General features: G+C 37.5%; 1 non-coding gene across 1 annotated transcript; it reads right to left on the bottom strand.

The window, feature by feature from the left end:
• Positions 1-12,568: 12,568 nt before the first annotated feature.
• trnaa-agc (transfer RNA alanine (anticodon AGC)) lies at positions 12,569-12,641 on the bottom strand. The gene has a single exon. It is a non-coding gene; the product is annotated as a tRNA-Ala (tRNA).
• Between the last annotated feature and the right edge of the window lie 322 nt (positions 12,642-12,963).

The raw sequence follows: 12,963 nt of genomic DNA, 5'->3' as shown, positions 1-12,963 counted from the left end.
GATGGTTGTCTATTCATGAAGCCATTTATTACTTACAATAGACAAGACCACTGAAACTTGATCAAAAAGAAGGTGGGGTTGAGTGGAAATGGCTGCATTCAGTATTTAAGATGCCACATCTGTGTAAGGAACCACTTCCACAGCACAGAAGATGCCAGAAGAAACATCGGGACTATGGAGAAGATCATGAGCAAAGAAGGTTGCTTACTGTAAGACTTTGACGTTGGTCTAACTCAAGCATTGGCATTGGATTGATTTTAGTTAGTGCTAATCTATGGGGTTGTTTTTCTGAGAACTGATTCCCAGTATTTTATCTAAAGACTTAACAGTAACAGCTATTTTACGTTGTATTACTAGTTGGACAATGCTTAAATCTGTTATAATTCATTCTAGATTGTGTCTCTGGGTAAATGATTGTTTTGGTAAGTCATTCCTATTACCCTAACTTTAGCATTGACTTGACTGTTGAATTCAGTAAGTGCTACATGTTGGGGTAGTTGAACATGACAATGCTACAGACTAACTGAAGATGGATGTCATTGTAATCACATTCAGATCATCTCAAATGGAGACACTGATGATTAATGTGTTCATAAGTGCTTCTCTTTGGGGTTGTCTTGGTAGTGAGCTCATCATCAGACATATCTCTTAAAAATGCAAAGACAGGCTATTTCACAATTCTTCCCAACACTCGTAACATGCATTTATCTGGCACCAGAACTACCCAAACACAAGCACTGACTTGAGTTGTGTATGCAGTAAGTGCTACTTGTTGGGGTAGTTTTGCTGACCTCTGAAGTCCAGGATTTCCTCCATAAATAAATGTTTAAAAGGGATATTCTCCCTGGTTACTGGTTAAACAATGCTGACATTTTTTCTAAGTCATTCCTATTACTCTAACTTTAGCATTGACTTGACTGTTTAATTCAGTAAGTGCTACTTGTTGGGGTAGTTGAACATGACAATGCTACAGACTAACTGAAGATGGATGTCATTGTAATTACATTCAGATCACCTCAAATGGAGACACTAATGATTATTGTGTTCATAAGTGCTACTCTTTGGGGTTGTCTTGGTAGTGAGTTCATCATCAGACATATCTCTGAACAAATGCAGAGACAGGCTATTTCACAATTCTTCCCAACACTAGTAAAATGCATTCATCTGGCACCAGAACTACCCAAACACAAGCACTGACTTGAGTTATGTATGCAGTAAGTGCTACTTGTTGGGGTAGTTTTGCTGACCTCTAAAGTCCAGGATTTCCTCCATAAATAAATGTTTAAAAGGGATATTCTCCCTGGTTACTGGTTGAACAATGCTGAAATGTTTTCTAAGTCATTCCTATAACCCTAACTTTAGCATTGACTTTACTGTTGAATTCAGTAAGTGCTACTTGTTGGGGCAGTTGAACATGACAATGCTACAGACTAACTGAAGATGGATGTCATTGTAATCACATTCAGATCACCTCAAATGGAGACACTGATGATTGTTGTGTTCATAAGTGCTACTCTTTGGGGTTGTCTTGGTTGTGAGTTCATCATCAGATATATCACTGAACAAATGCAGAGACAGTCTATTTCGCAATTCTTCCCAACACTAGTAAAATGAAATCATCTGACAGCAAAACTACCCAAACACAAGCACTGACTTGAGTCATGTATGCAATAAGTGCTACTTGTTGGGGTAGTTTTGCTGACCTCTAAAGTCCAGGATTTCCTCCAAGAAGAAAGTTTTAAAAGGATATTCTTCCTGGTTACTGGTTGGACAATGCTAAAATGTTATTACTATTACCCTAACTTTAGTATTGACTTGACTGTTGAATTCAGTAAGTGCTACTTGTTGGGGCAGTTGAACATGACAATGCTACAGACTGTAAATGAAGATCAATGTCATTGTAATCACATTCAGATCACCTCAAATGGAGACACTGATGATTATTGTGTTCATAAGTGCTTCTCTTTGGGTTGTCTTTGTAGGTAGTTTATCATCAGACATATCTCTGAACAAATGCAGAGACAGGCCAATTCACAATTCTTCCCAACACTAGTAAAATGCATTCATCTGGCACCAGAACTACCCAAACACAAGCACTGACTTGAGTTGTGTATGCAGTAAGTGCTACTTGTTGGGGTAGTTTTGCTGACCTCTGAAGTCCAGGATTTCCTCCATAAATAAATGTTTAAAAGGGATATTCTCCTTGGTTACTGGTTGAACAATGCTGAAATGTTTTCTAAGTCATTCCTATTACCCTAACTTTAGCATTGACTTGACTGTTGAATTCAGTAAGTGCTACTTGTTGGGGCAGTTGAACATGACAATGCTACAGACTAACTGAAGATGGATGTCATTGTAATCACATTCAGATCATCTCAAATGGAGACACTGATGATTAATGGGTTCATAAGTGCTTCTCTTTGGGGTTGTCTTTTGGTAGTGAGTTCATCATCAGACACTAACAAATGCAGAGCAAGTACATTTCAGCTGTTGTCCACCGCTAGCTAAATAAATAAAAGAATGGGAGTTTTGGAATAGATATTCAGCACTAACTGGTACTTTCTAATGCTGAATGAGCTCTATCTGGAGGAAAAAGGAGTTGCCCCAAAGAAAGTTATTGGACTCTAATTGACCACTCATAGACTGTTAATGGCATACATTGGGATGATGGTTGTCTATTCATGAAGCCATTTATTACTTACAATAGACAAGACCACTGAAACTTGATCAAAAAGAAGGTGGGGTTGAGTGGAAATGGCTGCATTCAGTATTTAAGATGCCACATCTGTGTAAGGAACCACTTCCACAGCACAGAAGATGCCAGAAGAAACACCGGGACTATGGAGAAGATCATGAGCAAAGAAGGTTGCTTACTGTAAGACTTTGACGTTGGTCTAACTCAAGCATTGGCATTGGATTGATTTTAGTTAGTGCTAATCTATGGGGTTGTTTTTCTGAGAACTGATTCCCAGTATTTTATCTAAAGACTTAACAGTAACAGCTATTTTACGTTGTATTACTAGTTGGACAATGCTTAAATCTGTTATAATTCATTCTAGATTGTGTCTCTGGGTAAATGATTGTTTTGGTAAGTCATTCCTATTACCCTAACTTTAGCATTGACTTGACTGTTGAATTCAGTAAGTGCTACATGTTGGGGTAGTTGAACATGACAATGCTACAGACTAACTGAAGATGGATGTCATTGTAATCACATTCAGATCATCTCAAATGGAGACACTGATGATTAATGTGTTCATAAGTGCTTCTCTTTGGGGTTGTCTTGGTAGTGAGCTCATCATCAGACATATCTCTTAAAAAATGCAAAGACAGGCTATTTCACAATTCTTCCCAACACTCGTAACATGCATTTATCTGGCACCAGAACTACCCAAACACAAGCACTGACTTGAGTTGTGTATGCAGTAAGTGCTACTTGTTGGGGTAGTTTTGCTGACCTCTGAAGTCCAGGATTTCCTCCATAAATAAATGTTTAAAAGGGATATTCTCCCTGGTTACTGGTTAAACAATGCTGACATTTTTTCTAAGTCATTCCTATTACTCTAACTTTAGCATTGACTTGACTGTTTAATTCAGTAAGTGCTACTTGTTGGGGTAGTTGAACATGACAATGCTACAGACTAACTGAAGATGGATGTCATTGTAATTACATTCAGATCACCTCAAATGGAGACACTGATGATTATTGTGTTCATAAGTGCTTCTCTTTGGGGTTGTCTTGGTTGTGAGTTCATCATCAGACATATCACTGAAAAAATGCAGAGACAGTCTATTTCACAATTCTTCCCAACACTAGTAAAATGAAATCATCTGACAGAAAAACTACCCAAACACAAGCACTGACTTGAGTCATGTATGCAATAAGTGCTACTTGTTGGGGTAGTTTTGCTGACCTCTGAATTCTAGGATTGCCTCCAAGAAGAAAGTTGTAAAAGGATATTCTTCCTGGTTACTGGTTGAACAATGCTAAAATGTTATTACTATTACCCTAACTTTAGTATTGACTTGACTGTTGAATTCAGTAAGTGCTACTTGTTGGGGCAGTTGAAAATGACAATGCTAAATACTAACTTTAGATGGATGTCATTGTAATCACATTCAGATCACCTCAAATGGATACACTGATGATTATTGTGTTCATAAGTGCTTCTCTTTGGGGTTGTCTTGGTTGTGAGTTCATCATCAGACATATCTCTGAACAAATGCAGAGACAGGCTATTTCACAATTCTTCCCAACACTAGTAAAATGCATTCATCTGGCACCAGAACTACCCAAACACAAGCACTGACTTGAGTTATGTATGCAGTAAGTGCTACTTGTTGGGGTAGTTTTGCTGACCTCTGAAGTCCAGGATTTCCTCCAAGAAGAAAGTTGTAAAAGGATATTCTTCCTGGTTACTGGTTGAACAATGCTAAAATGTTAGTACTATTACCCTAACTTTAGTATTGACTTGACTGTTGAATTCAGTAAGTGCTACTTGTTGGGGCAGTTGAACATGACAATGCTACAGAGTGTAAATGAAGATGGATGTCATTGTCTTCACTTTCAGATCATCTCAAATGGAGACACTGATGATTAATGGGTTCATAAGTGCTTCTCTTTGGGGTTGTCTTGGTAGTGAGTTCATCACCAGACACTAACACATGCAGAACAAGTACATTTCACCAGTTGTCCCACCGCTAGCTAAATAAATAAAAGAATGGGAGTTTTGGAATAGATATTCAGCACTAAGTGGTACTTTCTATTGCTGAATGAGCTCTATCTGGAGGAAAAAGGAGTTGCCCCAAAGAAAGTTATTGGACCACTCATAGACTGGTAATGGCATACATTGGGATGATGGTTGTCAATTCATGAAGCCATTCCTTCCTTACAATAGACAACACCACTGAAACTTGATCAAAAAGAAGGTGGAGTTGAGTGGAAATGACTGCATTCAGTATTTAAGATGGCAAATCTGTGTAAGGAACCACTTCCACTGCTTCTATGTCACTACAGAGAAGATGCCAGAAGAAACATCGGGACTATGGAGAAGATCATGAGCAACAAAGGTTGCTTACTGTAAGACTTTGACTTTGGTCTAACTCGAGTTTTGGCATTGGATTGATTTTAGTTAGTGCTAATCTATGGGGTTGTTTTTCTGACAACTTATTCCCAGTATTTTATCTAAAGACTTAACAGTAACAGCTATTTTACGATGTATTACTAGTTGGACAATGCTAAAATGTGTTATAATTCATTCTAGATTGTGTCTCTGGATAAATGCTTGTTTTGGTAAGTCATTCTTATTACTCTAACTTTAGCATTGACTTGACTGTTGAATTCAGTAAGTGCTACTTGTTGGGGCAGTTGAACATGACAATGCTTCAGACTGTAAATGAAGATGGATGTCATTGTAATCACATTCAGATCATCTCAAATGGAGACACCATTGATTAATGGGTTCATAAGTGCTTCTCTTTGGGGTTGTCTTGGTAGTGAGTTCATCACCTGTCATATATCTGAACAAATGCAGAGACAGGCTATTTCACAATACTTCCCAACACTCGTAACATGCATTCATCTGGCACCAGAACTACCCAAACACAAGCACTGACTTGAGTCATGTATGCAGTAAGTGCTACTTGTTGGGGTAGTTTTGCTGACCTCTAAAGTCCAGGATTTCCTCCATAAAGAAATGTTTAAAAGGGATATTCTCCTTGTTTACTGGTTGAACAATGCTGAAATGTTTTCTAAGTCATTCCTATTACTCTAACTTTAGCATTGACTTGACTGTTGAATTCAGTAAGTGCTACTTGTTGGGGCAGTTGAACATGACAATGCTACAGACTAACTGAAGATGGATGTCATTGTAATCATATTCAGATCATCTCAAATGGAGACACTGATGATTGTTGTGTTCATAAGTGCTTCTCTTTGGGGTTGTCTTGGTAGTGAGTTCATCATCAGACATATCACTGAACAAATGCAGAGACAGTCTATTTCACAATTTTTCCCAACACTAGTAAAATGAAATCATCAGACAGCAAAACTACCCAAACACAAGCACTGACTTGAGTCATGTATGCAGTAAGTGCTACTTGTTGGGGTAGTTTTGCTGACCTCTGAAGTCCAGGATTTCCTCCATGAAGAAATGTTTAAAAGGATATTCTTCCTGGTTAATGGTTGAACAATGTTAAAATGTTATTACTATTACCCTAACTTTAGTATTGACTTGACTGTTGAATTCAGTAAGTGCTACTTGTTGGGGCAGTTGAACATGACAATGCTACAGACTGTAAATGAAGATGGATGTCATTGTAATCACATTCAGATCATCTCAAATGGAGACACTGATGATTAATGGGTTCATAAGTGCTTCTCTTTGGGGTTGTCTTGGTAGTGAGTTCATCATCAGACACTAACACATGCAGAACAAGTACATTTCACCAGTTGTCCCACCGCTAGCTAAATAAATAAAAGAATGGGGGTTTTGGAATAGATATTCAGCACTAACTGGTACTTTCTAATGCTGAATGAGCTCTATCTGGAGGAAAAAGGAGTTGCCCCAAAGAAAGTTATTGGACTCTAATTGACCACTCATAGACTGTTAATGGCATACGTTGGGATGATGGTTGTCTATTCATGAAGCCATTCCTTACTTACAATAGACAAGACCACTGAAACTTGATCAAAAAGAAGGTGTGGTTGAGTGAAAATGGCTGCATTCAGTATTTAAGATGGCACATCTGTGTAAGGAACCACTTCCACAACACAGAAGATGCCAGAAGAAACATTGGGACTATGGAGAAGATCATGGGCAAAGAAGGTTGCTTACTGTAAGACTTTGACGTTGGTCTAACTCAAGCATTGGCATTGGATTGATTTTAGTTAGTGCTAATCTATGGGGTTGTTTTTCTGACAACTGATTCCCAGTATTTTATCGAAAGACTTAACAGTAACACCTATTTTACGTTGTATTACTAGTTTGACAATGCTAAAATGTGATATAATTCATTCTAGATTGTGTCTCTGGGTAAATGATTGTTTTGGTAAGTCATTCTTATTACTCTACCTTTAGCATTGACTTGACTGTTGAATTCAGTAAGTGCTACTTGTTGGGGCAGTTGAACATGACAATGCTACAGACTGTAAATGAAGATGGATGTCATTGTAATCACATTTAGATCACCTCAAATGGAGACACTGATGATTATTGTGTTTATAAGTGCTTCTCTTTGGGGTTGTCTTTGTAGTGAGTTCATCATCAGACATATCTCTGAACAAATGCAGAGACAGGCCAATTCACAATTCTTCCCAACACTAGTAAAATGCATTCATCTGGCACCAGAACTACCCAAACACAAGCACTGACTTGAGTTATGTATGCAGTAAGTGCTACTTGTTGGGGTAGTTTTGCTGACCTCTAAAGTCCAGGATTTCCTCCACAAAGAAATGTTTAAATGGGATATTCTCCTTGGTTACTGGTTAAACAATGCTGACATTTTTTCTAAGTCATTCCTATTACTCTAACTTTAGCATTGACTTGACTGTTGAATTCAGTAAGTGCTACTTGTTGGGGTAGTTGAACATGACAATGCTACAGACTAACTGAAGATGGATGTCATTGTAATCATATTCAGATCATCTCAAATGGAGACACTGATGATTATTGTGTTCATAAGTGCTTCTCTTTGGGGTTGTCTTGGTAGTGAGTTCATCATCAGACATATCACTGAACAAATGCAGAGACAGTCTATTTCACAATTTACTTCCCAACACTAGTAAACTGAAATCATCTGGCACCAGAACTACCCAAACACAAGCACTGACTTGAGTCATGTATGCAGTAAGTGCTACTTGTTGGGGTAGTTTTGCTGACCTCTGAAGTCCAGGATTTCCTCCATGAAGAAATGTTTAAAAGGATATTCTTCCTGGTTACTGGTTGAACAATGCTAAAATGTTAGTACTAGGGATGAGCCGAATACTCGGCTGAAACAAGTATCCGGTATGGATAAAGCACTTTTGCCGAGTACAAGTATTATCCGAGTAATGTGAGTCAATATCCGTTATCGGATTTAGTGAAAGTCTCCACTGACTGTGTCTCCGTTCTGTGATAGGCTAGTCACAGTGCCAGACACAGCGCCTCTCCCTTACACTATTCTGTGATAGGCTAGTCCCAGCGCCCCTCCCCTACACTATTCTGTGATAGGCTAGTCCCAGCACCCCTCCCCTACACTATTCTGTGATAGGCTAGTCCCAGCGCCCCTCCCTACTAACAAAGTTTTCTGTTGCTGTGTGCAACTCCGCTCACACACACTCAGGACACGGAGAAGTGAACAGCTCACTCCGTCTCTTCTCAGGTCCGCAGGCTTTTTCTGTCAACATTTAGGGTTTCTTCAAGCTTCAGGTTTGTTTTATACTTCGGTTTGAACTAGTACCTAGCAACCAGGAGACTTCTGGTAATGGGGTTTGTTTAGACATAGTGCTCGGCAGAATGGGACTCGTGTTGCATCTCTGCCGTCAAAGTTTTTTTTTTTTATACCGCCTGCTGGCTCCAACCATTTTTTTTGAGTGTCTGAAACTTTCTTGCTGTGTTTTATAAAAAAAAAATAAAAGGCAGTTGCAGGATTAAATGAATAATATTACAAATTAAGTTACACACACAAACACATTCCAACCCCCCCCCCCCCACCCCCCTGTCTCTCTTTGTTTCTCTGTCTCTCTCTCTCTCTCTCTTTGTTTCTCTCTCTCTCTCTCTCTGTATCTTTTACTGTGTGTGTCTGTGAGTGTGAAAAAAAGTTTGAAAATAAAAAAGAACCAAAAATAAATAAATGATCAAACTGATCATAGAAAAATTAAAAGTTAAAAAATAAAGTTATATTATTGAGTATAAAAACTCTTGTTCATTACATTTTACATAATAATTGCAAGCACATTGTTGTATTTATTGTTGCAAAACTTGTTATATATTGTAGGCCTATATAGTTTGTTTGTTACCATGACAAATCCAATGACACTCAATGCTGATGCTGTCATGGAAATAGTTTTCTAATCAGCAATAAATATAACAATTTCTGATCAACCCATAACTATTTTAATATCTGATAACCCCCCCATTTCAAGACAACCCGACCCACTTCCGGGTTAAATCTGACCACTTCCGGGTTAGGCCCCGCCCAGTCCGAGTACGTATACGGATACAGATAATACATGTGGTAAACAGATACAGATACAGATACAGATAATGCTGTACTCGCTCATCCCTAGTTAGTACTATTACCCTAACTTTAGTATTGACTTGACTGTTGAATTCAGTAAGTGCTACTTGTTGGGTAGGGATGAGCCGAATACTCGGCTGAAACGAGTATCCGGTACGGATAAAGCACTTTTGCCGAGTACAAGTATAATACGAGTAATACGAGTCAATATCCGTACTTGGATTGAATAAGTCTCCACTGACTGTGTCTCCGTTCTGTGATAGGCTAGTCAAAGTGCTAGTCACAGCGCCTCTCCCCTACACTATTCTGTGATAGGCTAGTCCCAGCGTCCCTCCCCTACACTATTCTGTGATAGGCTAGTCCCAGCGCCCCTCCCCTACACTATTCTGTGATAGGCTAGTCCCAGCGCCCCTCCCCTACACTATTCTGTGATAGGCTAGTCCCAGCACCCCTCCTTACACACAAAGATTCCTCCTGTTGTTGTGTCCCCCCGGTAGTGATGGCCAAATGAAGCTTCATGAACCAGTGTCTTTATTTTCTGAGCCCACTAGATGGCGCTCTTGGTTTTAAAAGAAAGACCTAAGGCATTGCAATTCAGTGTATTCTCAACCCTTTGTTGAAAAGAGAGCGCCATCTAGTGGGCTCAGAAAGTAAAGACACTGGTTCATGAAGCTTCATTTGGCCATCACTACCCCCCGGCCCTGCTCACACACGCTCAGGACACGGAGAAGTGAACGTCTCTCCCCTCCTGGTCCGCGGGGCTTTTTCTGTTAACATTTAGGGTTTCTTCAGCTTCAGGTTTGTTTTATACTTCGGTTCAAACTAGTACCTAGTAACCAGGAGATTTCTGGTAACCGTGGGGATTGTTCAGACATAGTGCTTGGTAGAATGGGACTCGCGTTGCATCTCTGCAGTCTTTTTTTTTTTTTTTTTTTTATACCGCCTGCTGGCTCTAACCAGTGTTTTTGAGTGTCTGAAACTTTCTTACTGTGTTTTATAAAAAAAATAAAAGGCAGTTGCGGTATAAATAAATAATATTACAAATTAAGATACACACTCAAACACATTCCAACCCCCCCCCCCCCCCCGTCCCCCTGTCTCTCTCTCTCTCTGTATCTCTTACTCACTCACAGACACACACACACTCACACAAACCTGGTGTGAAAAAAAAAAAGATTAAAAGTTAGAAAAAGAAAGTTATATTTTTGAGTATGAAAACTCTTGTTCATTACATTTTACTTAATAATTGCAACCACATTGTTGTATTTATTGTTGCAAAACTTGTTATATACTGTAGGCCTATATAGTTTGTTTGTTACCATGACAACACCACTGATCTGAAGCTCAATGCTGATGCTGTCATGGAAATAGTTTTCTAATCAGCAATAAATATAACAATTTGTGATCAACCCATATCAATTGCATGCTTAAAATAACATACCAGTTAAAGCCAACCCGACCCACTTCCGGGTTAAATCTGACCACTTCCGGGTTAGGCCCCGCCCAGTCCGAGTACGTATACTGATACAGATAATTCATGTGGTAAACAGATACAGATACAGATACAGATAATGCTGTACTCGCTCATACATGCTACCTCTCGCATGCTAAGCAAGCGCTCTACCATTTGAGCTAATTCCCCTTTTCAGAAAGAGTCATGGTATAGTATGTCAAAAATTCTTGAAAAGTCATGGTATAGCATGTCAAAAAAATTCTTAGTATGGTATGTCAAAAAATTCATAAAAGTCATAGTATAGTATGACAAAAATTCATGAAAGTTCATAAAAAGTCATAGTATAATATGTCAAAAAAATCATAAAAGTCATAGTATACTTTGTCAAAAATTCATAAAAAGTCATACTATGTCAAAGAATTCTTAAAAAGTCTTAAAAAGTCATAGTATGTTGAAATATTCATAAAGTCATTGTTTAGTATGTCGAAAAAAACATAAAATGTCATACTGTAGTATGTCAAAATATTGTTTTTAAATGTATAGTATAGTTGTCAAAAAATTCATAGAAAGTCATAAAAAGTCTTTGTATAGTATGTCAAAATATTCCTAAAAAGTTGTAGTGTAGTATGTCGTAAAGTGTAGTATGTCGTAAAGTCCAAATTTATGGTTCTTGTTGTGAAACAAGAAGAATCTAAAGTCCTCTGGAGAATGCGGGCGTTGATCCCGCTACCTCTCTTATGCTAAGCAAGTGCTCGACCATTTGAGCTAATTCCCCTTTTAAAAAAAAGCCATAGTATGTCAAAAATTCATAAAGTCATAAAAAGTTATAGTATAGTATGTCGAAAATTCGTAAAAATTCATAAAAAGTCATAGTATAGTATGTCAAAAATTCATAAAAATTCATAAAAAGTCATATTATAGTATGTCAAAAAAATTCATAGCATAGTATGTTGAAAAAATTTATAGTATAGGATGTCGAAATAGTCATAAAAAGTTATAGTATAATATGTCAAAAATTCATATAAGCCATAGTATAGTATGACAAAATATTCATAAAATGTCATAAAAAGTCATAGTATAGTATGTCTAAATATTCATAGAAAGTCATAGTGTAGTATGTCATAAAAAGTCCAAATTTGTAGTTCTTGTTTTAAAACAAGAAGAAGCTAACCTCCTCTGGAGAATGCAGGCATTGATCCCGCTACCTCTCGCATGCTAAGCAAGTGCTCGACCATTTGAGCTAATTCCCCTTTTAAAAAAAAGCCATAGTATGTCAAAAATTCATAAAGTCATAAAAAGTTATAGTATAGTATGTCAAAAATATTCCTAAAAAGTCGTAGTGTAGTATGTCGTAAAGTGTAGTATGTCGTAAAGTCCAAATTTGTAGTTGTTGTTGTAAAACAAGAAGAATCTAAAGTCCTCTGGAGAATGCGGGCGTTGATCCCGCTACCTCTCGCATGCTAAGCAAGTGCTCTAACATTTGAGCTAATTCCGCTTTTCAAAAAAAGCCATAGTATGTCAAAAATTCATAAAAAGTCATAAAAAGTTATAGTATAGTATGTCGAAAATTCGTAAAAAGTCATAAAAAGTTATAGTATAGTATGTCAAAAATTCATAAAAAATCATAAAAATTCATAGTATAGTATGTCAAAAAAATTCATAGCATAGTATGTTGAAAAAATTCATAGTATAGGATGTCGAAATATTCATAAAAAGTTATAGTATATGTCAAAAATTCATATAAGCCATAGTATAGTATGACAAAATATTCATAAAATGTCATAAAAAGTCATAGTATAGTATGTCTAAATATTCATAAAAAGTCGTAGTGTAGTATGTCATAAAAAGTCCAGATTTATAGTTCTTGTTGTAAAACAAGAAGAATCTAAAGTCTTCTGGAGAATGCGGGCGTTGATCCCGCTACCTCTTGCATGCTAAGCAAGCGCTCTACCATTTGAGCTAATTCCCCTTTTTCAAAAAATATCGTAGAATGTTGAAAAAAGTCATAGTATAGTATGTAAACAAATTCATAAAAGTTATAGTATAGTATGACAAAAAATCATGACAGTCATAGTTTAGTATGACAAATACCTTGCTGGGATTGTTCCTTTTTAACCTGAGGTTCAACAATTGGTGAAAACTTCCTTTCCAGCACTTTGGAGAAGAAAATCCACAAGTAATTGTGATCTCCATATTGATCAAAGTATTTGTCATTATCATTTTGGCCATAACCATGCTACTAAAAGAGATTTTATCAAACCAGGTTGGGCAAGTAACCTTTCAGCTGACTT

This window comes from Etheostoma spectabile, unplaced genomic scaffold (assembly GCF_008692095.1).
Source record: "Etheostoma spectabile isolate EspeVRDwgs_2016 unplaced genomic scaffold, UIUC_Espe_1.0 scaffold00018484, whole genome shotgun sequence".
Classification (NCBI taxonomy): Eukaryota; Metazoa; Chordata; class Actinopteri; order Perciformes; family Percidae; genus Etheostoma; species Etheostoma spectabile.
The sequence above is the reverse complement of the archived record's forward strand: the minus strand, read 5'-3'. Positions and strand labels throughout refer to the sequence as shown.